This window comes from Condylura cristata, unplaced genomic scaffold (genome assembly GCF_000260355.1).
Source record: "Condylura cristata isolate star-nosed mole 26May11 unplaced genomic scaffold, ConCri1.0 scaffold00011, whole genome shotgun sequence".
NCBI lineage: Eukaryota > Metazoa > Chordata > Mammalia > Eulipotyphla > Talpidae > Condylura > Condylura cristata.
This window is the reverse complement of record NW_004567112.1, coordinates 51,760,585-51,783,678: the sequence shown is the minus strand read 5'-3', so window position 1 is coordinate 51,783,678 and position 23,094 is coordinate 51,760,585. Positions and strand designations below refer to the sequence as shown.

The 23,094-nt window shown below is 36.2% G+C and overlaps 1 protein-coding gene across 3 annotated transcripts in view; it reads left to right on the top strand.

Annotated features, from left to right (window-relative positions):
- The window catches only part of PRKG1 (protein kinase, cGMP-dependent, type I), a 1,208,869-nt gene that overhangs the window by 851,709 nt on the left and 334,066 nt on the right, over positions 1-23,094 (top strand). The gene's annotated exons all lie outside the window — the stretch shown is intronic.

Here is a 23,094-nt window from a genome sequence, read left to right as displayed (position 1 = left end):
GATGCTAAATAATGGGATTAGGGAAATGGTTGAATGTGCATTTAGTGAAAATCACTCTTAAACAGGGAGGAAAATGGCAGGAAGAGGGGAGAAGAATGGAGATGGTATGATCAAGGAGAAACGAAAAAGATAAAGACCCTAAGTAAAAGCAATTGCTAGGCTGGATGGTTGGTTGGAGGTGATAACTGCCTAAAAACAAGATCAGAGAAGCAGCAAAATGCAGTGTAGGGGGAAAGTTACGGCATACCCCTATCTGATGAATCTAGGCAAGGTCTGTGTAGAAGGAATATTGGCAGCAGTAAAGTTTGAATTGGAATTACACATTAAACAGAACTTGTTGAGATCTAAGTTTCTCTTTTCTAAAAATTAGAGAGTAAGACAAAATTAACAAACAAAAACTGTTACATTTAATGACTAAGTAAAACATTAAGTCTAGTTTCATTTATGTCTTACTCTTGACTGCACATGAATTTCCTTGAGTTTCGGGGTTTTGCTCATGATTTCATACTCCAGTTGTGGGTACACCAGTGCCTTGGGGATAATCAATGCTGAAGTAATGATTGTGGGTGGGAAATAGAATGGGGAATGGTGTGTATTTGTGGAGGAGGCAAAGTTTAGAAAAACTTGACAGTTTAAGAATGGACAAGAGTGACTTCTGTATGGATGGGAATGTAATTAAGATGGGGAAGCCAGCTTTCCTGCAAATAAGTGAAGGCATATACACCATGATTGCCAGTGAGACAGAAAGGATGTAGCTGACTGAATAGGAAGATAGGAGGAAATAGAGTAGCTAGTGTGAGGAGGTGTGGCCTATTTATGGAGTATGAGGTAAGTGTAGTGACGTGGGGGTCATGCCCATGCTTCCTTTGCTAGGATTCTGCTCAGCATCTTTATAGAGATAATAATTCAGAGCACTAGTGGCCCCTGAAGCTCCGGGTTGATTGGGTGTAAGGAAGCACTTCTCATGTGAGTTTTTTGACCCATCTCTGAGGTAGTACAGGGGACAGATCTAATTGACTTTCCTGCTTCTGCTTTTTCAGTTTAAAATAATCAATAGACGGCTCTCCCTGGTGGTGCAAGGGGTTAAAGCACAGCACTGTGAAATTATCCGTAACCACTAACCACAGCCACTGCAGCATGAGTTCTGTTCCCAGCCAGGGAGGTGACCCACATGGCACAGCAGGCTTCTCCTGTTCATCGTGCTGCTCCTCTCAGCAGTGTATTTTAACAAATCTGTCTGTTTTTCTCTTCACTCTGTCTTTGGTAAGTTCTCTCACCCCCTGTCCCCTCTGGATTGTACCCCAGTTCTTATATATATAAATAAATAAATCTTTAAAAAATAATCTATACTGGCCCTCCCTGGTGTCACAGTGAGACTAGAATGCTGGATAAATTTGTTTTCTAATTTAAATGTGCTTAGGGCATTTTCCCAAGTTTGTTTTTCCAAAGTTTCCAAGTTTGTGTTAAAGCACAGCTCTAAGAAGCTAAAGTCACATTAGCATGAGTTCAATCCCTGTCTCGGAGGTGAACACGTGTCCCAGGGCACCTGCTGCTCCCCTCAGCAATGTACTTCGTTGATCTGCCTGTTCTGCTCCCCACTCTGCCTTTGGTGAATCCTCTCACTATCCGAACCTGTGGCCTGAACCCCAGTCCTGTATATATAAATAAATAAATCTTTTTAAAAAATCAATATCAAGGTGCCATATCTTAAGGTCATGTGTCCTGAACCCCATCAATAACTTTACACTGCCCCTACCAATCCTCCGTTTCCCTTGAGGTGTCTCCCCTTCTGCCAACAAAGCTATGTACAGAGGCACCCAGGGGACAGCTTGGAGATCTTTTCTCAAACTCTTTTCATTAGTTCAGACTTGTCAAATATGTACCACCTTCCAGCATCAATAGTATAAACTTCTGAAGAGACCCAGAACTTCCCCTTTCACCCATTAATATTTCTTAGGCTCTGGGACAAGATGCTGAGGTGAGAATTCTGCCAAGGATATTAAAGTACATTCTTGCTATGAGTACATAAAAAGTGGGACTTTGTTAAGTGAGACTAGAATGTTGGATAAATTTGTTTTCTAATTTAAATGTGCTTAGGGCATTTTCCCAAGTTTGTTTTTCCAATGAATAATTTTATTGCTCTATTTGTATTTATATTATTTATTGGGTCTTTTTCTTTTACAGACTGATTATTTTCAAATGCTTTCAAACTAAATCTTGTAATATGACCTTCAGTCTATGAATATTCAGCTCCAGTGTAAGCATTTCATTTTGATATTGATGTGTTGGTATCACAGCTTTCTTAATGCATTTCCTTCTTAGCTTATGAGAATTGACACTACCAGTGCTGATTACTCTGCAAATCACTGAAAAGATTGTTTTTTGTTTTTTTTTTACCAGGATGTGTCCACAGGGAAAGTTCTTTGCATTTCAGGTGCTGGGTACCAACTCTGCCTTTCCTGGGGTGTGTTAAGTTCCTTCAGAATAACCTTTGGCTGTTCGTCATTCTCCCCATGACCCATGTACATTCTAGGAATGTGGTCACTGGTTTATAGTGAGAATATTTAATTGACAATGTATTTGATATGTTCCAGTCAATGTTCTTTGAAATGCATTGCTTTTGGTCCTCAGTTTTGATCTCTTATGAACATAGAACTTTTTCATTGTAAAATGTTGCCATGTATTCACTACTTTGTAGCCAGAAAGCAACTGGCATCTAAACATACTCATATAGGGGAAATGGAACCATAACCAAACAAACCTATTCACAGGAAATTAAAGAAAACTATGACCCTTACACTAAAAAAAAATGCTAGTTAGTTCATTTGGATTAGCATCATTTGTTCACCATGAACCATATTCTAAAGGATGGTAGAAAGTGGAGTGAGAAATTTCTCTTTGGAATGTAGAATAAAATTATATGTATACTTGCATAGTCTGACTTATACACAATAGTGAAGGGGGACACAAGCTATTTATTAAATTTATGTGCTGTCATGAGTAAATTCCACAAAACCACATTTTTATTGACTTGAATTCACAGACTTTTAACCAGAGTGCTAGTGAGAAGGGCTGTGTTACATAGTGCAGTATAACCTCACCTCCTACTAATTGCTCTGGAAAACAATGTAGATATTTTAGAAACATTTTCAAAAATAAGGAATTAAAAGGAAACTCTTGATTTCTCAGCTCCCTTACAGAGAAAAATCAAAGCAACATAAATCCTCCTTCCCAGAACAAGGCAAGATAACTGGTTTTTACTGTGTTCTTTCTCAGACCTCCCTACCAATCAGGTGCTAAGTTCAAAAAAAGCCTGAACTGTTTGCAGTGACTTTTGTCCTCAGGCGATACAGTTCTGACAGTAACTGCTTTAACTCCACTCCTTATGGGGTCTGTAACAGCAGTGTTTGCACTGTTAGGAATAAGGAATAAGTGTTAAACTTCCCACATCAAGTGACAGACTATGAATGGACTGATTTCTACTATTTTCACGGTTTTCCCTAAGTATCCACTTGACATTAGGTTTTTTAAATTTTAATTTTATTAAGGTAACATTTATTTACAGCACTGTATATGCCACCACACCACATCCATCACCAAGACACTATATTTTCAGGAACTTAAGTTTCTTAGTTCAAGTCTTATACCTGCTTGTCTTATCAGAGATAAGTAATGACTTAATAAGGTGATACATAGGTCATCTTCTTTTCTGGTACCTCCTCTTCACTTAACTCTATGTGAACACCTCAGGGAGTTCTGCGTCAACTCTCCTTTTCTGATTCTCCCTTCTTACACTTAAACAGTTCAGTTCCTCAGCTAGCCTTCTCAATGACTGGCTGATTCCTTGATGAACTTTCATTGTCTCTAACTGGGTTCTCATTCCTGAACTTCTGAATTCCCATTTAGCCAAAGACATAGAGGCAGGTTGTAGTACTAAAACACACAATATTTAAAATTCATCGTTCTGTGAAATCTTTCTTCATCTACTTTTTTTAATTTCTGTGAGCTTTAGCATTATCTCCCCAGTATTTGAGAGTTCCAACATCCTCTGCCTCCAATCCTAACTCCAGTGTATCAGTTCATCAAATTATTTGGTTAATTTGCTCTTGTGGAAAGCCTTATAGCATTCTTGTGTTCCTGTTCATACTCGCTGTTCCTTCCACATAATTTTCTATAGTGCTGCTGGGTTCATTTTGATGAAGAATCATATATATTCGATCAGTTACTCCCATTTCCCATTTGTCTACAATAAAATAGTTTTAATTTGATTGTCAGTGTTTTCCTGCTGTCCTCCACAAACTTCTGCAAACTTGAATGTAGTGATTTCTGTGGTTGAATTGATTTTAAGCTGCCAGTGCTTTAATGTCTGTTTCACAAAATTCTTAATATTTGACCACTGTTCACAAGACCACTCCAGTCTCGAGCACATGTATCTGTTTGCATCACTACATGGCTCTCCACTTCTCCCTGCCAAGAAGACTGGCTTTCACTTACTGGAAAGGACTTCTGATTATTTTTGAACAACACTTACCGTAATTTGCTATAGAACAGCTGGTCTTGTGATAGTTGACTATTCTCTTGCTAAAGGATCTGCTCAACTTAATACTTCAGAGAGCTCAGATTTCTTGAGTGTCATTTTCCTTAGTTTTGCTATAAAGTCATTGCAGACTCTCTGTTGTTCTTTGATCTTTGTAATTCATGATGATACCCATTATCTCCTTCCAGAAGATGAGTATGTAGATAAACGTGTGAAGACATATTTTATTCTTGGTGCTATTTTGAGCCATAGCTACCATGGGGGTTAGGTGTCTTGGGTGTGGACTTGGTTAATCACAAGGACTTGGTGGTTGGATAGCTCAATGGTTGGAGATTAAGCTATGTGGCTACTGTCTTAAGCTTCTTAATAATTTTACCCTTTAACTTGTAATTGTGGAGTCTGATGGGATAGTGAAGTAACATGCATCCTGGGTAATGAGCTAATACTTTCTCCTGTTTCCCCTGCATCCCTAGGATTGGTTCTCTCCCATCCTTAAAATCTCCCCTACACTGATCATCATTTCCCACCATGCACAGCAGGATCCTGGCATGAGCATGCAAACTAGCCATCCCAGCTATAGACTGTCAGAGCCATGGTACATGTATGGGGGTTCAGCAGCAAGGAACCTTAATTTAGTCCCTGCCCTCATGTAAGTACCAAGCATCTCCTAGCAAAATATTGCAATACCCCTTCTGCCACAGGATGGGTCCATGGGTAAGGAAGCTATTTGGTCTGATTTATCCTCCTCTGCCTCAGTCATGGCCTATAGGTTTAACCTTTCTTGGGAGGGGTGCTGAAGAGACAGTGGCTTCACACGTGCAGAGTCATAGCTCAAGGGGTAGCCTGAGCAGATGTCTTTGGAGCTGCAGTTACCTCAGAATTTTCATGCAACATTAAATAATAGATGAAAAACATCATGAAAAGTAGTAGAGGTAGAAACAAAGGATAAAACTTTATGTGGATATTTCCCCTGTATTTTGAAAAGAAGTCCAACATTTTTATTTCACATTGGCCCCTGCAATTATGTAGGTAACTGTTTCAGGCCTATTTCTCGCCTGCCTTATATAATTCATTTTTGCCATTTTTGTGCACCGCCATTACAGACTTATTTTCCAAAGTGGCAGTTTCTATAAAATGTTAGGAAATCTTGCCTGAACATATAAAGCAAAGGAAAATTACTTTGGTATGATTAAGTTATTAAGAATCTATGTTTTTGAATCAGTCTAGTAAATCCTACTTATAGTTCTGAAACTTAGATGCTATATGATTTTAGGCAAGTTTGTTTATTTATTGGCTTTAGTTTTCTCATCTATAGCACTAGAATATTATTCCAACTTTATAGAGCTTTCATAAAATTGAGCATTTAAACAAAATGCTTAGACCAATACAACACAGTAAATATTTAAATAGAGGCAATTCTCACTTACATGATGGCTGTTAGCTGCTGTTGGAGTGACAGTTTTGGAGTCCTGTGAGTTCAGTTCATTAACTGAACTGAAATCAGTAAGTATTTATCCCTTATGACAAAGATAAAAATAAACACATGATTTACAGTGCTTTCCAAATTCTGTCAGAAAATTGCTTTTTTAAGCATCATTGTTATATAATTGCTTCATCAGAATTATTGTGATTACCATGTGCTCATTGTAAATTCTATATACGTAATTACTTTATAAGCAACATTTTCATCTAATTTATCTTTGCATTCTTAGTGTATATAGCAGATGCTCAATATATGTATATAGAATAAATTATCTTTTTGTAGTAGGTGGAACCATATGAAATTATTGGTCTGGGGGTTAAAATAATGGTTAAAAATAATTTCTGAGGGTAGTTATTTACTTAGTGTGAAAATCTATTTCTACCATACTATTATTTTTCCTAAATTTTTATTGACCTAGTGTTGGTTTACAGATATATGTTTTGGTAGTATAGTTTCACACCTTATATATGAAAATACCACAATGCAACCACCACTATAGTTTTAGTGCCATTTATTGGCCACTCTCACTTTACTTTGCATCGCTCCCAGAGCTTATCCTGTTCCCTTCTGATAACAACCATATTTTTCTTACAGCCTGAGTTATTTTTGGTACGCTTCCTTTGTTGTTGTTGTTGTTTTTTACATTCCATATAAGAATGAAATAATATTTACCTCATAATTGCTGCAAGTTCCATCTTACTGTCACATAAGCAAGATTTTTATCTTCTTAAAATGTAGAATAGTATTCTGTTAGGTATATGTCCCACAACTTTATGCAGTCATCTATGAGTGGGCATTTATGTTGCTCCCATTTGGAGACTATTATGAATACTGCTATAATTCAAACTATATAACATGTTTATAGTAATCAAACAGTATACTACTGGAATAAAAATAGATACTCAGACCCATGAAGCAGAATTGAGACTTCAGGAATAAATCCTCACATATAAGAATAGGTAATTATAACAAAACAGTTAGGAATATACAATGGGAAAGGCTAGACTCTTCAATAAATGCTGTTGGGAAAACTGGACAACCCAATACACTAAGAATGAAGCTGGATCCTATTTTGTACCATATGCAGAAATCAACTTAAAATGATTAAAGAATTGGATAAAACCTGAAATCATAACATACTTAAAAAAATGTAAACAATACAAACATGAACTTCAACTGCAAATATATATTTGGGGATTCAACTTTATGTCCAGAGAAACAAAAAGCAAAAATAAATAAATGGGACAACATATCGCTAAAATGATTTTGTACAGTGAAAGAAATCATAAAACCAAATAGGCGATCATATATTATTTTGAGAATTTAGAACTATTTTAATTTAGTAATGAGAACCGTGACTTTAAAAGATTTCAGTCTCCTTTGCTCTTATTAAATATGACAGAAATTCAGTCTTGGCTTTATAATACTTAACATTAAAGAATTTTAAAATAATAAGGCCATAAGTATAGGTTGAAAAGACTCCTGGGATTGTTTTAATTAAAACTACCAAAGGCTGATTTTCAAGATTTGTCCTCCTACTATTATTGTTTAGCATAGTATCACTGGCTGTCTTTAAAAGTATTGTACAATTAAAAAATGAATATATGAAAGTTATAGCTGATAATTCTATTATGGTAGCCGAAATTTATTTTCATTCTATTATCTACCTATATGCCATCTATATATCTATGTTTGTAGCCTGGATAATTTAATATAAGTAACAGAATATATGTAACAAGGTGTAAGTGTTCCAAAATTGAATAATTCATGATTTTCATACACTCATTTCTTTGCATATTTTTTTTGTTAAAGCAAATCCTCTCTCCATACTAACTTTGCCCCTACCTGGAAGTCAGAGTTTCAATGTTCCTTGGTCTTTCATCTGTTCTAGATGCTAGTTGGGAAAATGAAGGTCCATAACTAGTAGTTGTGAAAAGATTATGCCAAGTTTAATAGGCTCAGATGTCAGGTAGTGATATAGTCACTAAATCAGTGACTGTCAGATAGACATATTCGCTAAGTCTTGGTAATGCAAACCTTATAGTTTGGTTTTATAAAGGGTATTTCCAATCTTGCTCAGCTTCCCTGGGGAATTTCTATGCATATGATTCTCCTTTTTGCCACCAATCTGTATGCTTATGAAAAATGCCTCTTGAATCTTTCAGCAGACTATACTTTATCATTAAAAAGACACAGTTATTCAAATTTTTAAAAAAGTCTTCATAGTGTAAGTAGAATTTAAATAATTTATACAAGAAAGCAGAAAAATCCAGAAATAGTAGGATTGATAACATCAAGATATCACTCTACTATGAAATGACTTTTAATATTTTCACCATTTTTACATAAACTCATTATCTGCAAACCTACCACATTGTTGATGTAAATTGTATGTTCACTTGAATTTGGGATGTTAATGTTTTAAAAAAGCGCTGAGATTTCAAAGCCTGCCAGCATCTAAATAGAACATTGCCAGTCCTTTAATCCACTTCTGAACAAAACGGCATCTGATTTTAATATATTACTAGCTATAGCAAGTTATGATAAAATATACATTATTTGAATTTTAGAAAAGATATTTTGTGAGAGTAGTGATTAGTTTCTCTGTAGAAAATTTAAGCATAGACTACTAGCACTACGAGCTGTTTGTCGTTGGGGATAATGATCAATTTCTTTGATTCAGTGTCCCTTTGTAGAATGAAGTTAATGATATTTACCTCATATTCCTATTTGGGAGAATTGTGTGAAATTACATATTTAATTAAATATTTCAACAAATATATTTGAACTCCTACTCTGTGCTGTCCACTTGCTGACTTGACAGGCTAGGACAGGTTCAGAGTTTCTACCCTCATAAAACACTTGGCCTTGCCTACATAATTTCTAATAAATTAATTACCTTTATAATCATCCTTTACTTCCCACTTAGGACTTCTGCTCTTTGGGTGCCCGTTGAGTTGGAGAAAATGACATTAGATAGTAGTACCCTTTTTCATCAAACTAAACTCGTTCTACTATATTTTTGGAATATTAGATGCCCACAGTGTTAAAATCATTCATGAGGAATGGAAGCTGTGCTTTAGAGAGGTCAAATGTATTAAGTCAAGTCATTCATCCTGTCATTGTGAATGTGAGAAATGTAGTAAGCTTTAAATTTTAAAAAAAGGCACAAAATATTATGTACGATCTGAAAATACGAAATAACATTTGCTTTTGCAAGAATATCTATTTTAAAAAATCCATTTGAGAGTCTCTTTAAATAAAAAAATCAGCTCATTTTGATTGAGCAGATTTCCTAAAGCCTTTCAGGGACATTAAAAAAGGTTGTCTATTTATAATTTAATGACATTTAATTAATGTGGAACAATTCCACAGGGGGGAAAGAAAGGGCCACCATGTGTAGAGAGACAGCAGAGCGTACAACTTCAGCACCATTTACTTTATACATCTATATATATATATATATATATATATATATATATTTTAAAGATTGATTTATTTTATGCATATAGAATTGAGGTACAGGCCAGAGGTGCAGGGGTGATGAGAGAATTCACCAGAGACAGAGTGGGGAGCAGAACAGTTAGACTGATGAAATACACTGTTGAGGGAAGCAGCAGTGGGCCAGGAGAGGTCTGCTGCGCCATGTGGGTCACCTCCACGGCAGGGATCGAACTCATGCTGAAGTGGCTTTAGCTTCTTAGTGCTATGCTTTAACCCGCTGTGCCACCAGGCTGGGCCCTACTTTATATTTTTAAGAAGGATGCGACTTGGAGTTGTTTGGTATGGTCCTTCATAGTTACCTAGTACAGTTCCTAGAAACAATTACTGGCAGTCTTTGTTGACTTGCTCCCTCTTTTATGGCTTTATTATAATTATTATTTTTCAGGACATGTGACTCAATAACCTAGTGCTTCTTGCCTTTGTTCCTTACCCATATTTACAGTCTGAAGTTAATGGGCTTACAGGACATAGATCTAGAATTTCCTTGTTCTTTTTTTAGTTAGCCGAAGATGCTTTTCTTTTTCAAAAAATAACTCTTGGTGTTCCTTTTTATAAAAATAACTGATTAATAAAACAACTTGCTAGGAATTAATATATTGGCTTCATCCTCCTACCCCTTACATAGCTAGCTATGTTTGTATTATAAATACACACACATACACACTCACATACAACAGTAGTAAAGTAGCCCAGGGTGGAAATCTCAAAGGAAAACAAACATTTTAAAATAGTAGGACAGGGAGTCAGTTGAGAAACTATTTTGATTTTTGGACATTTCTGTTTTTCAAAATCAGACTACCAGACAGCTGCCTAATCCTGCAGGTATAAACGTGAACCTTGTCTGCCACGTACTAAAATAAACGACAGTTTTGTAAATCAGGGTACATTCTTTCCTGAACAACTTTAAACAAGGCTCCCCTCCTCCAATTTATGTTCAGATTGGGTTTTTTTATGCTTACCGCCCTGCTTAAAACTCCCAACAGGTATCCTGCATTGAACAGTCTTTTTGAATGAATTTTTGTTTGGTTCTATTTTTTTTTTTTTAAAAGATATATTTATTCGTACAGAACTGGGGTACAGGCCAGAGGTGCGGAGGGTGAGAGGATTCACCAGAGTCGGAGTGGGGTGCAGAACAGGCAGATCGACGAAGTACACTGCTGAGGGGAGCAGCGGGCGGGTCAGGAGAGGTCTGCCACACCATGTGGATCTCCTCCGGGGCAGGCGGGGATCGAAATCAAGCGGAAGTGGCTTAAGCTTCTTTGTGCAGTGCTTTAACCTGCTGCGCCACCACGGAGGGCCCTGATTATACATTTTATATTCCAAATCAGTTTTCAAAGCTCATGCTTCCAAGTGAAATATGCATTTTTAAGAACAACAAAATTTACTTTATTATTTGAGCACCCAATCTCTAAAATCACTGGTGCATGACCATTAAACGTCTTTCCATAATAGCATTTACCACTAGAATATAGAAAATATGAACCCAGCTTTAAAAAAGATTCAACAAGAGGATTTTTCTTTTAACAAATTTTTTAAATGTTCTACAATAACTACTGTTTCCTCATGTCACATTCTTCTTCTTTTTTTAAAGGTATATTTACTTATGTATACAGAACTGAGGTACAAGCCAGAGGCTCAGGGGAGGTGAGAGGATTCACCAGAGACACAGTGGGGAGCAGAACAGGCAGATCCAGGAAGTACACTGGTGAGGGGAGCAGTGGGTGGGTCATGAGGGGTCTGCCTTGCCATGTGGATCACTTTCCGGGGCTGGGGGTGAGGATAGAATTCACACTGAAGCTGCTCCTCACTTGCAGTGCTGTGCTTTACCCTAACCTGTTGCGCCACCAAGAAGGGTCTTCTTAGGTCACAGTCTCAGCAGTAACTTTTCTATAAAGATTATTTGAAGAACATTCTTTCACCCCATCTTCCCATTCCTGGTAACAGTATCCTTATTAGAATTGCTTTGTTGAATTTTTTTTCTCATTGAGATGAATACCTGATACTAACATAAGTGAATTTTCAGAAGACTGTTACGGTTAGATGAATTGTTCTAGAAAACTTGATTTTTACCTTCTCAAAAAGCAAAGTTAACATATTTCAGCTCTTTTCTAGCATTTTCCAAGTGCTTATTCTGTAGTTTTAACCAGAGCAGGAAGATATAAAGAAATTTAAACACTATAGCAAATATCACTATTTTTAATGTATATAAATATAAGTAAGTATAGTCACATTAATATATGATCTTAGTCTGTTCATATTACTGTAATAGAATGCCACAGGCTGACTGACTTATAAACAACTGAGATTTATTCCTTACAGTTTTTGAGGATGGAAGTTGCCAGTATTAGCTGGTGTGAGCATTGCCTTGAGGGCTCTTTTTGGTTCAGTTGAAGATACAACTTTCAGTGGAAGGCACAGGAAACTTTCTCGGGTTTCCTTTAAGTGTCTCTAGTCCCTTCACCAAAGCAACTCTCATCACAGTTACCTCAGAAAGACCCTACCCTCTAATACTCTACCACACTGGACATTTGGATTTCAACATAGGAATTTGGGGACAGATATTCAGGCCATAGCACATATGTCTCTCCAGCACTGCTTACCAGTAAGTTATGAGTGAAGAAGTCAGAGGTTGCAACCATTCTAATTGAGCCCATATGCCTTGCAGGAAATGAAATTTGCTTCTATGTATAGATAAGAAAAAATCTATATGTAAGTGACAGCACTTTACCAAGTGGATAACAGACCTAGAAAATATGCAAATAAAAATACTCAATAATTTCTCTACAGCTACTCTAAATTATTTTTCATAAGCTACTCTGAATTATTTTTCTCAGTGATCAAAAACATACTTTATCCTATACCATTGAGCTCTAAGTCATCTTTCTTCCAAGCTGTCTAATTCTTGCTGTCATCCTTTGAAATGTCCCACCATCCAATTTTATTACTTTCCAGAAAATCACCAGAAAGGAAATATCCACAAATTCTACTGAATGATTTATTCCTGTCACAGACCATTCTCCTTTCTTCTCCTACTGACTAGAGCTGCCTACCTGGTGAATTCCAAATGAGTTTCGGTCCAAGTGGCTGTGTTTCATAATGAGTTTTGTCAAAGAGAAAGCAACAAGTAGAAAAAAATAGACATGTTGACCTCAGTGCAGTGACACAATGAAGTGATTGAGTCATTTATTTAGCACATGGGCTCTGCAAACAGAATGAGGTGTCTAGTCACATTATCATAGTCTTGCCCACACAGAAGCCGCCTTACTAACCTCTCTGAAACTATTCGGTAAGTCCAGGTTTTTGTTGATTTTGTCACCCCTAAGTACTTCAGTTGACTTCAAAATAGAACAGGCAGGTGCTAGAATGAAATCACTATTGACACCTGTTTGTAGACAAAATTTGCTTTTGACTGTCATGTTTGTGTGCGCTTTTATGACAAAATCTGGGCTTTTTAAAAACAATAGAAACCTGGACTATTATTTTTTAACTTTTTATTCTTTGATTAGACTTGTTTTATTTGTGCCTTGATATGTAAGTATGAGAATGGTCTCTAGAGGGAGAAGGGTGACTCAAAGAAGTTTAGTTACATTTGAGTCACCCTGAGATGAATAAGTTATAGGTCTCAAGTGTCTTCCTACATTTTGGAAAAGTGACATATACGCAGTCATGAATCATGTCCATTTTTTGAGAAGTTATGGAGAGAGGTTTAAAGTATTGTAAAAGTCTAAAGCAGAGAACTGTCTGCAGATATGAAAACTGTGAATCATTTTTTCTAAGGGCTTTTTCTTCACTCCTATTAGTTGCCAGCTCAGCATGACAAACCCAACTGAACTGTCAAACTGTGTCATTGACTTTAAGCATGCCTTCTTGTATAGGAAAATCAAGTCTGGTTCATAGACTAGGTGTTGTTAGGGTCGTTATTATGACCATCTAGAGCTTATTTCTCCCCCTACTGAAGCAAAAGAAGGCAGATGCAGGCCTGCCTGGAAAACAGTGGAGTCAAGTTCCACTTTTGGGGCCATGGGCTCTAAATTTGATGTAGGTTATTGAGTATAGAAATTTTTTTTAAAGATTTACTTATTTATGCATACAAAACTGGGGTATAAGCCAGAGGCTCAGGGGCGGTGAGAGGATTCACCAGAGACAGAATGGGGAGCAGAACAGGTAGACTGACGAAGTACACTGCTGAGGGGAGCAGCAGGAGGGTCAGGAGAGGTCTGCCACGCTATGTGCATCACTCCGGGGCAGGGATCGAATTCATGTTGAAGTGGCTTTAGCCTCTTACTGCTGTGCTTTAACCCGCTGTGCCACCAGGGAGGACACTGAGTGTAGGAATTTTAATGATACATGCACCCACAATGAGGCACCAGATTGAGCAAGGGAATTGTTATCACTACATAAGCTGTGACCCTTTGTAATTCTGGTGAGCATCATGTTCATGGGCTAAATAGTGAGTGACACTTTTACAATTGCACAGTACCAGCCTGCCCAGCCATGGGGAATTTCCAGTTTTTTACATCAGAAAGATTTCTCTTTTACATAACAAAAATATTTACATTGCATTTTATTTTTAGGAAAAATATATGATTATTTAAATTATGGTTTGCATTTTGCAAAGTTTTAACTCATAATTCTTTTAGAAAATCGAGTCAATTTATGTTTTAATAAGCTGGGGTAAAGCTTTAATAAAGTGATTTAGGCCAAAACTTAAGTAATTCACTTTTCATTAAGTTTGATCATATTTGTCCACAAGGTTGGGGGGGAGGGGAATAAGCCTTTATAACTCGACCAAGTCTACTGGATCTGTAGAATTCCTGAGAATTTGGCATTGAATAATGTTCTGCTTTACTAAAACTTCTCAGTTTCCATTTTTCTATTGAAGTTTTCAATGGGGAATAAAGATTAATATAAGAATTATGAAATAATTTGGAATACTTGGGATGCATGGTTAACTAATCTAAAATATTTGTTTATTTTGGCATTTGTTAATTGTTTTATACCTTCCTTAAAAGGTATCACTCATATTTTGAATTTAAAATGGAAAAGATACTTTAAATAAGGCCTTTGACTGACTTTTCACAAAAGGGAATGAAGATGGTAAAATTAGAAGGATAAAACCCCTTATCTCTGAATTAGGAGAAATAGTTTTAACTTTTGACTCTACTGCAGTTAGCCTCTTGGTTCTTTAATTAAGTAATAAATATTAAGAATCTACTAGATAAAAGACATTGTGCTAGGTGTTTTTAGGATGATTCTAGACTTGAAAGAAGACAGACAACAAACAGAAGCATGCACATAATTATAATGTGACCAATGCTAGAAAAAAAAAAATTAAGCTCTAAACTGAATTTTTTTTTTTAATTTAGGTGACATTAGTTTACAACACTGTATATGATTTAGAGGTATAGAAACATGTCCTTCAGGCTTATCATACCACACCAGATACCCATAGTCCTACTCCATAGTCCATTTTTTCTTTTCTCCACTTTGTTCTTTCCCTTGCTGCCCCTTCCTCACAGCCTCAATCTTGCAGTCAGATTTCTAAGGTTTGTTACTGATTTGTTTTTACCTGACTCTTTTCAGTTTTTTTTTTTTAAATATTACTCATGTAGACAACACCATCTGCTACTAATCTTTTTCTTTCAGATTTATTTCACTTATCATAATTCCCTCCAGTCCCATTCATATTGTTGTAAATGGCAAGAGTTTGCTTTTTTTTTTTTTTTAATTAATACAGAACTGGGGTACAAGCCAGAGGTGCAGGGGCAGTGAGAGGCTTCACCAGAGACAGTGAGAAGCAGAACAGGCTGATCAACAAGTACACTGCTGAGGGGTACAGCAGGAGGGTCAGGAAATAATCCGACACACCATGTGGATCACCTCCTGGGTCAGGGATCGAACTCACACTGAAGTGGTTGCAGCCAGCTTGCAGTGCTGCATCCCAGCCTGTTTCACCACCAGGGAGGGCCAAGTGTTTGCTTTTTTAAAATTGAGTTTTATTCCATCATGTATATATATTACATCTTCCTAATCAACTCATATGTCTTTGGGTACTAGGTTGTTACCATAATTTGGCTATTTTAAGTGGTGCTGCCATTAATATAGGAATGATACAGCCCTTTGAAATAGTGTTTTTACATTCTTTGGATAGCGTTCTAGGAGTGGAATTGCTGTTTCTTATGGTATGTCTATTCTGTCTTGAGAGGTTGTACAATTCAAATAATTTCTTCATTTCTTCTATAATGTTCTAATCTGTTGGTTTATAGATGTTCACTAAGAGTCACCTTATTCTTTTCATTTTGGAATTGTGATTTCTTTATCACAATTTGATTTTATTTATTATAATTTTCTTATCTGTTCAAAATCCAGCTCTTCCTTTCATTGATGCTTTGATTTGTCTATTCTATTCCTGACACCTTCATTGACTCAATTGTCTCTGGGTCATCTGCTTGATGCTGCTAGGGGAAGGAGAGAGCCCACAGTTTCCCATGCTTTTTCAGCTGTGTCAGTTGTATTGCACATCTGCTTGGATGCTGTGGGGTTCCCTTAGAGTGTGTCCATGGGCCTGCAAGCTTCTTTTTATCCACCTTTCTCTAGAACATTGGATTGGTTGGCTCCTCAGTAATCTATGCCCTCCTGTGTTTGTAGTCTCCATGAGTCCCAATTTGCCCTCATCCAGACACATATCTCTGGTGTCCTGGAGCAATAATGAGAGGAAACTCCACATACTATAGTTGTTTAATTAGTTGTATTTTCTTTATGGTGATAAGTTATTTTTATTGTGCTATAGTATCCATAATATCAGTAATCTACAATTTATTAATCTGGTCTACAATTGGTAGAAATTAGAGTTGCTTTTTAAAGGGGAGCTCTAAAGGGACTTGCCTTTCTCTGCAGTGATGCTGACATATGTACAGTCTATATTTTTTCCTACCATGTGGCTGTGGGGCCATTTTGCTCATTCTCAATAATTGTCCCTTCATCTTTCCATCATGATATCAAGTTCTATGAGGATGGCTAAAAAGTATTAATATATCATAATAATCAAAGTCATACAGAAGTTCAAAACAAGATTTTCCACCTTTGGGAAATCTCATTACTGACTTTCTTATATATTTCAGAAAAATAATTATTTAATGAAAAGAGAAGTTCATCAGCCCTAACACTTCAAGCCTATCTGCTCTTATTGTTACAAGCTGTGCTTAATACTCTATTATTTCTGGCCCTGATATATTCGTAGTCATTTATTTAACACCATATTGGCCTTTCCTATTAATCTGTTCCAATTTTCACATATCCTATCCAAACTAATTCTTTGGTTTATGACATTTCTCTTCAGAAATCAAAATATAATTTAAAAATGTAATATATTAATCCATCTATCCTAGAATAAATTAATTTGTCAGACTATATAGTCTGTTCCCTAACTACAGAATCAACTATGTTATATTCAGTTAGTCATATAGGAAATGTGTATCAATTTAAGTATGTTATCAGGGTTGCTTGAAAATTAATGTATATGAGAATCAAAAGGACATATATCACTGTATAAACTGTATTAAATCACTTTTGTAGAAGGTGAGTTCTACAGGTTAAATTAAATGAAGGTTGTATAGGAATTAGCAGAGTGCTTAGAATATAATAAGTGTTGAATAGATGTTATTAATCATTGTTATTAATGTTAAAGTAACCCGGAAAAGCTCTTCACATGTAAGTTTTAATACATAGAATGATTGCCATTAAAATCTCTACTTTGTTAGGGTAACTTAGAATCTTATAGTTTTTGAAATAGCAGTACTGCCTTTGATAAGTTTATCACTCTCTTTTAGAGTAGTGTAATCATAGGAAATTCACATAGTTTCCTGTGTTTGATTTCCTGTGTAACGCATGACTTAAAATGAGTGTGTCTATTGCTAGTGCTGAGACATAGCTTTATCTGGGTGTGCAAGACCATGAATGAGACAGAGTACCAGATATAGGCTATTTCATTATATTATGACTGTAAATCCCATTCTTCATCATGATATATTCTAAGTCATTTAAAATATGAGTGATGATAATTACTAACAGTAAGTAAATACTGGGTGCTTTTCTGTATTGTACTAACAGGAATTTAACACAGGTTATTTCATTTGTTCTCATTTAAGCATAGATCTATCCTCTACTTCTATGTAAACTTATTTTATAACTTATAAAAAACTATTAAAAGTAGGAATTTGATGGCTTCAAAAATTCTTTGTGCATTGATAGTAAAACTATCAAGGATTCCAATATTTTTTTTTAACCTGGGGAATTTATTTTCTATATTCTATGCTTTCTGAAATTTTACTGTAAAATTACAAAAGAAAATCTCTTCGTCAAAGAATGGACAGGAGTGACAGGATGAAATAAAGCAAGAGAAAATTTTGATGGAAGTACAGGAAAAGATCCTTATTAAACAATTGTTTTCAGAAAGAAAACCTACATGGCTTATATTTGAAAGATTCAAATAGATATTGTAGGAAAAAAATTCATATGAAGAGATAATACATAAAGAACTCTACAGTGACCTTTGATTTCTATTTTTAGATGATATCTTGTTATATAGGAGGGCTTTCATTTATTGTGTTAACTTTTTTGATTCTTTATAATAATGTCGACATAAAACAAAAGCAATTTGAACACTGAATGAGATCTTTGACTCTGTGACCTGAGCTGAATATTACCATCCCTCACATATTATTAAAAGTTACCTTAAGATCAGATATTCTTATAATCATTTTGAAAGGTAAAACTTTTATTTTTTCATTTAGCAATGTTTGAACACTGTTATTTGCCAGATATTGAGCTGAAGGAATTGGCTATAGTATTTTATCATAAGAGACTAAAGATAAGGACAGGAGTTAGCAAACTTTCTTCTAAAAGCCTTGTGGTAAATATTTAAATTTGTATTTTAATTACTCATAATCTACCATTGTTTTGTTAAGCAGCTATAGACAATAATTAAATTGGTGAGCATGGCTATCTTCCATGAAAATTTGATTTGTGAAAATTACCAGTGAGCCATAGTTTGCTGATCTAAAGTAAGGCAATAAGTAAGCTGACAATGCAACATGATCATAGTACAGAATACTTCAGGTGCACAGATGAAATGAATCTAGACTTTGTATTTGTGTCTTTGCATAGTCTAGAGTGAGGGTGTAAGTAGAGGAGGGAGATTAGGCAGACTGGGGTTGGCTGGACTTCATCTTAAACATATGTACCAGGGCCCTCCCTGGTGGCGCAGTGGGTTAAAACACAGCACTAAGAAGCTAAAGCCACTTCGTCATGAGTTCGATTCCCGCCTGCCCCGGAGGTGACCACATGGCGTGGCAGACCTCTCCTGACACGCCAGCTGCTCCCCTCAGCAGTGTACTTCATCGATCTGCCTGTTCTGCTCCCCACTCTGTCTCTGGTGAAGCCTCATGCCGCCTCTGAGCGTGAGCATCTGGCCTGTACCCCAGTTCTGTATGCACAAAATAAAATAAATCTTAAAAAAAAGAAAAAAATATATATGTACCAATTCAGAGGCCATGCTAAAGTCTATACCATCTTAAGCATACAAATTATGAATTTTGTCATCTTAATATAAACCAATGATTCCAAATCATGCAGCATGAAACTCCAGTTCCTTAATAATTTAACAAACATTCCTGAATAAAAGGGTTACCTGGCTGAGTAATCTGAGAAAATACTATCTCTTTTCCTTCTTCAGTTTTCCCAATGGTTTCTTGCAAAATAAACACTGAAAAATCCTAGAATTAAGACAACTTTATATTTCTCTAATTCACAGTGTTCTTAGTTGTCCATAGAAAACTGGAAACTTTTTTTTTGGAATGCCTTTGAATATATTTAATAAATATGGTTTTGAAAAGTGAATCTTTGAAAACAGCTATATACAAAGATGAGGCTCCTATATCTGGTTTTCTATCTATGTTGTTTAGCAGTAGGTTCCAGAGGGAGGTTGACGCTCCTGGGCAGCAGCATCCAGCCACTGGATATCAAAGCTTGAGCAAGTATTCAGTTATCAGGCTGTTGAGCTTTGAGGCAGAACCAGTAGCCACCTTACTTGGTGAACTGGAAAATTATTGTTTCTGAACCTCAGTTACTCTCACCCTGGAGGATATTTACTTGTCCCAATGACCTAGTATACCCCAGTGTTTCTTGGATAGAACTGAGAGATGTCCACTCTGCACAGGACATCCCTGCATAATGATACAAAAGATCATACCTCCTAAGGTTCAAAAGATTAGGTAGAAAATGTACCCAGAAATTTAAGGCTGATAAGCATTAGTTTAATATGAAATATTTATAATGCCATTTGTTCCTTTTTTTTTTTTAAGATTTATTTATTTGTACATACAGAACTGGGGTACAGGCCAGAGGCTCAGGGGTGGCGAGAGGCTTCACCAGAGACAGAGTGGGGAGCAGAACAAGTCGACGAAGTATGCTGCTGAGGGGAGCAGCGTGCGGGTCAGGAGAGGTCTGCCACGCCAAGTGGTCACCTCCAGGGCAGGCGGGAATCGAGCTCATGCGGAAGTGGCTTCAGCTTCTCAGTGCAGCGCTTTAACCCACTGCGCCACCAGGGAGGGCCATTTGTTGCTTTTTAAAAAGATTTATTTTCATTAATGCATGCAAGAACAGAGGTGCAGGGGATGAGAGGATTCACCTGAGACAGAGTGGGTAGCAGATTAGGCGGCTCTATTGAAGTGTACTGCTGAGGGGGGGCAGTTGGTGATACTGGAGCATTCTGCTGTGTGTGCCATAGGATTAACTTCCTGGCTGGACATAGAACTCATGCTGCAAGGGCTGGCAATAGCTTGATAGAGCTGAGACTTTAACTCCTATGCCACAAGGAAAGCCCCCTTTTTTAATGTTTAGCAATCAGATGCTCAGGCTTAGGCTATTGTAGGAAATACAATGTACAGAAATATTGCAAACTTCTGAATAAGAAACAGATTTAAATAGATGATATCAAGCATTTTAAAGGTAAATTAATAAAGTAGTAGGCAATTAGTACCTCACCTCTTCATGATCATATTGACAAGAGTACCCCATTATCCTTTATCCTGTTTTTGAAAATAGTCTTTCAGTTCTTTTAAAGAAGAACTTTATCAGTCAATAACTTTATCATTCTTGAGTAAATAACCTCCAGAGAATATTTCTGTTGTTTCTGAAAAATAACAAGCAAAAATCATTTGCACAGACCAGGGTTGCCATAAACATGGTACCCATTTATTAAATATGAAAGAATCCCTCCTTCTGGACTGATGCAGCCCTGGATAGGATGCAATAGGTGACATGTAGAAAGTGGATGAGTGAAGTTTCAGTCTCCTCCTCACCCCCCATGCAGATACCTTTTGCAGCAACAAAGTGGGATATTAGAAGTGTTACTAGTTGCAAAACGAGTTGGGAAGAGCACATGGGTGAAATGGTGGTGGGAAGTTCCATGGGGATTACAACTGAGATGAAAAAAATGGACAAAAGGAAGAATAATGTAAAAAATAAATAAATAATAAAAAGAAGTTGTAAAGTTATGAGGTCAGCATTATTCTCATACCAAAATAAGATATGGGTACATAAAAAGAGAATTATTGTCCTGTCTTCGATGAACACAGGCCCAGAAATTCTCAACAAAATATTAACAAACTGAATTCAGTAATGTATTAAAAGGATCATATGCCATGTAAGGATGCAAGGATGGTTTAACATATGAAATTAATGTGATACAACAAAGAAAAAAATGAATAAAAAATCTTAGGATTATCTTGATAGAAGCAGAAATAGCATTTAACAAAATTTATCTTCCATACATTATAAAAGCTCTTGTTCAGTTGGATATACAGGGAACATACTTCAGTATTGTAATGGCCATATGACAATCCCACTTCTAATATCCCAAAAGTGGTATTTATTGCTGAAAAGCTAAAAGGGGTTCTTTATTTTGTTTTGGTGAGATCAAGAACAAGACAAGTGTTCCTGTTCAACAAGAAATCCTATTCAGAGCATTCTGAAAAGAATGAAAGACATCCAAATCAGAAAGAAATAGAATGGTCTAGGCAGAAAAATCCAATGACGTTTTAAAAAGGAATAGAAAAAATCCATCCTGAAATTGTATTTGGGATCACAAAAGACCCTAAATAGTTAAACGATCTTGACAAAGAATAAAGAATTGCATTTCCTAATTTTGAAATGTTACAAAGCTATAGTAATCATCAAAACAAATATGACATTCACATAAAAATGGATGCAAAGATCAGTGAAAGACAATAGAGACCAGAAATAAACCCAAGCATATGTAGACAATTAATTAACCATAAGGAAAGGAAACTCTCCCCAAATGTTGAAGGTGCTATATTCAATAAATGAAGACAATATATTCAATAAAACTTTAGAGCCACACACAGAATGAAATTTGTTTCCTATCTTACACTGTGTACATAAACTAGATCAAAATATATGAACGTAAGACTTGAAGGAACAAGTAAAACTCTTTGAAGGAACACTTCTTTCTTAAGAAAGTATGTTCTTTGACATGAAATTTGATAATGATTCCCTGATAGGAAATTATTTGCTTAACCTCTTCTACATGCTACCCATAGTTGCAATGGTGGGAATGATACTAGTTAATGAGAACTTAAGTTTTATTTAAATGATAGTTGTAGAGACATTGACTCATAGTTGTTGTTGTTGTTGTTTCTAGAATATTGTTAAATTTTATGCCATTATTAATCATTTGAATGGAAATTTACAGAATGAATAAAGAGGAGTAGGAGCATTTGAAAAGGCATGGATTTTAAAACCTGTGTAAGTGGAGGCAGTGTTTAACTTTAGCACTCAGTAGGAACAGATGGCTAATGGCTTCAATCTCAAAACCCTTTACTCGAGAAGCTGTGCCCTTTTGATGAGGAGTGAAGTGGATGTGCCCTGACTTTTTCTAGTCTACATGTCAACATTAGGGAGTTTCCAGTCAAATAGCCCTGATTTTATCTCTAGAGTCTGCACTGACTTCTTCCCAGGTCTATTCTTTTTATCCAGCCATATGGCCCCCATGTCTCAGTATTGACCAAAAGGTATCTATCTCTCTGTAGGGAGGCTATGTTTGTGGTTATGGTGCTTGATTACACAGGAGTCAGGCCTCTGCAAATGTTAGGGATGTAGCTGGAGGAATGTTTATTCAATATAATTTATTGAAAAACATTTCCTTATTTTATCCCATTTCCCCTTTTCTAGGCAGTTTGGCAAGCTCTTTGCATTTGTTGATTTCAGAGACATTTTTTGGGCAATACTGGAAGTTTTTAAATATATATATATATTTAATTTTAAAATTTATTGTAAAGGCGATTGCAGAGTATCTGGAGTCAAAAGGGGAAAGAAGAAAACCTTGGAAATATTTATGTAAAAATGGGTTCTTTGTAAGCACTTGCCTGGCTGGCTACACCAACATTCTCAGCTTGACCAAATGTTCCCTTCCTGCTCTGTAGGCATGAAAGTTAGAGGACTTTGAGGTCTTTTGTGACTTTGAGAGTCGGGAGATGAGTAATTTTAAATA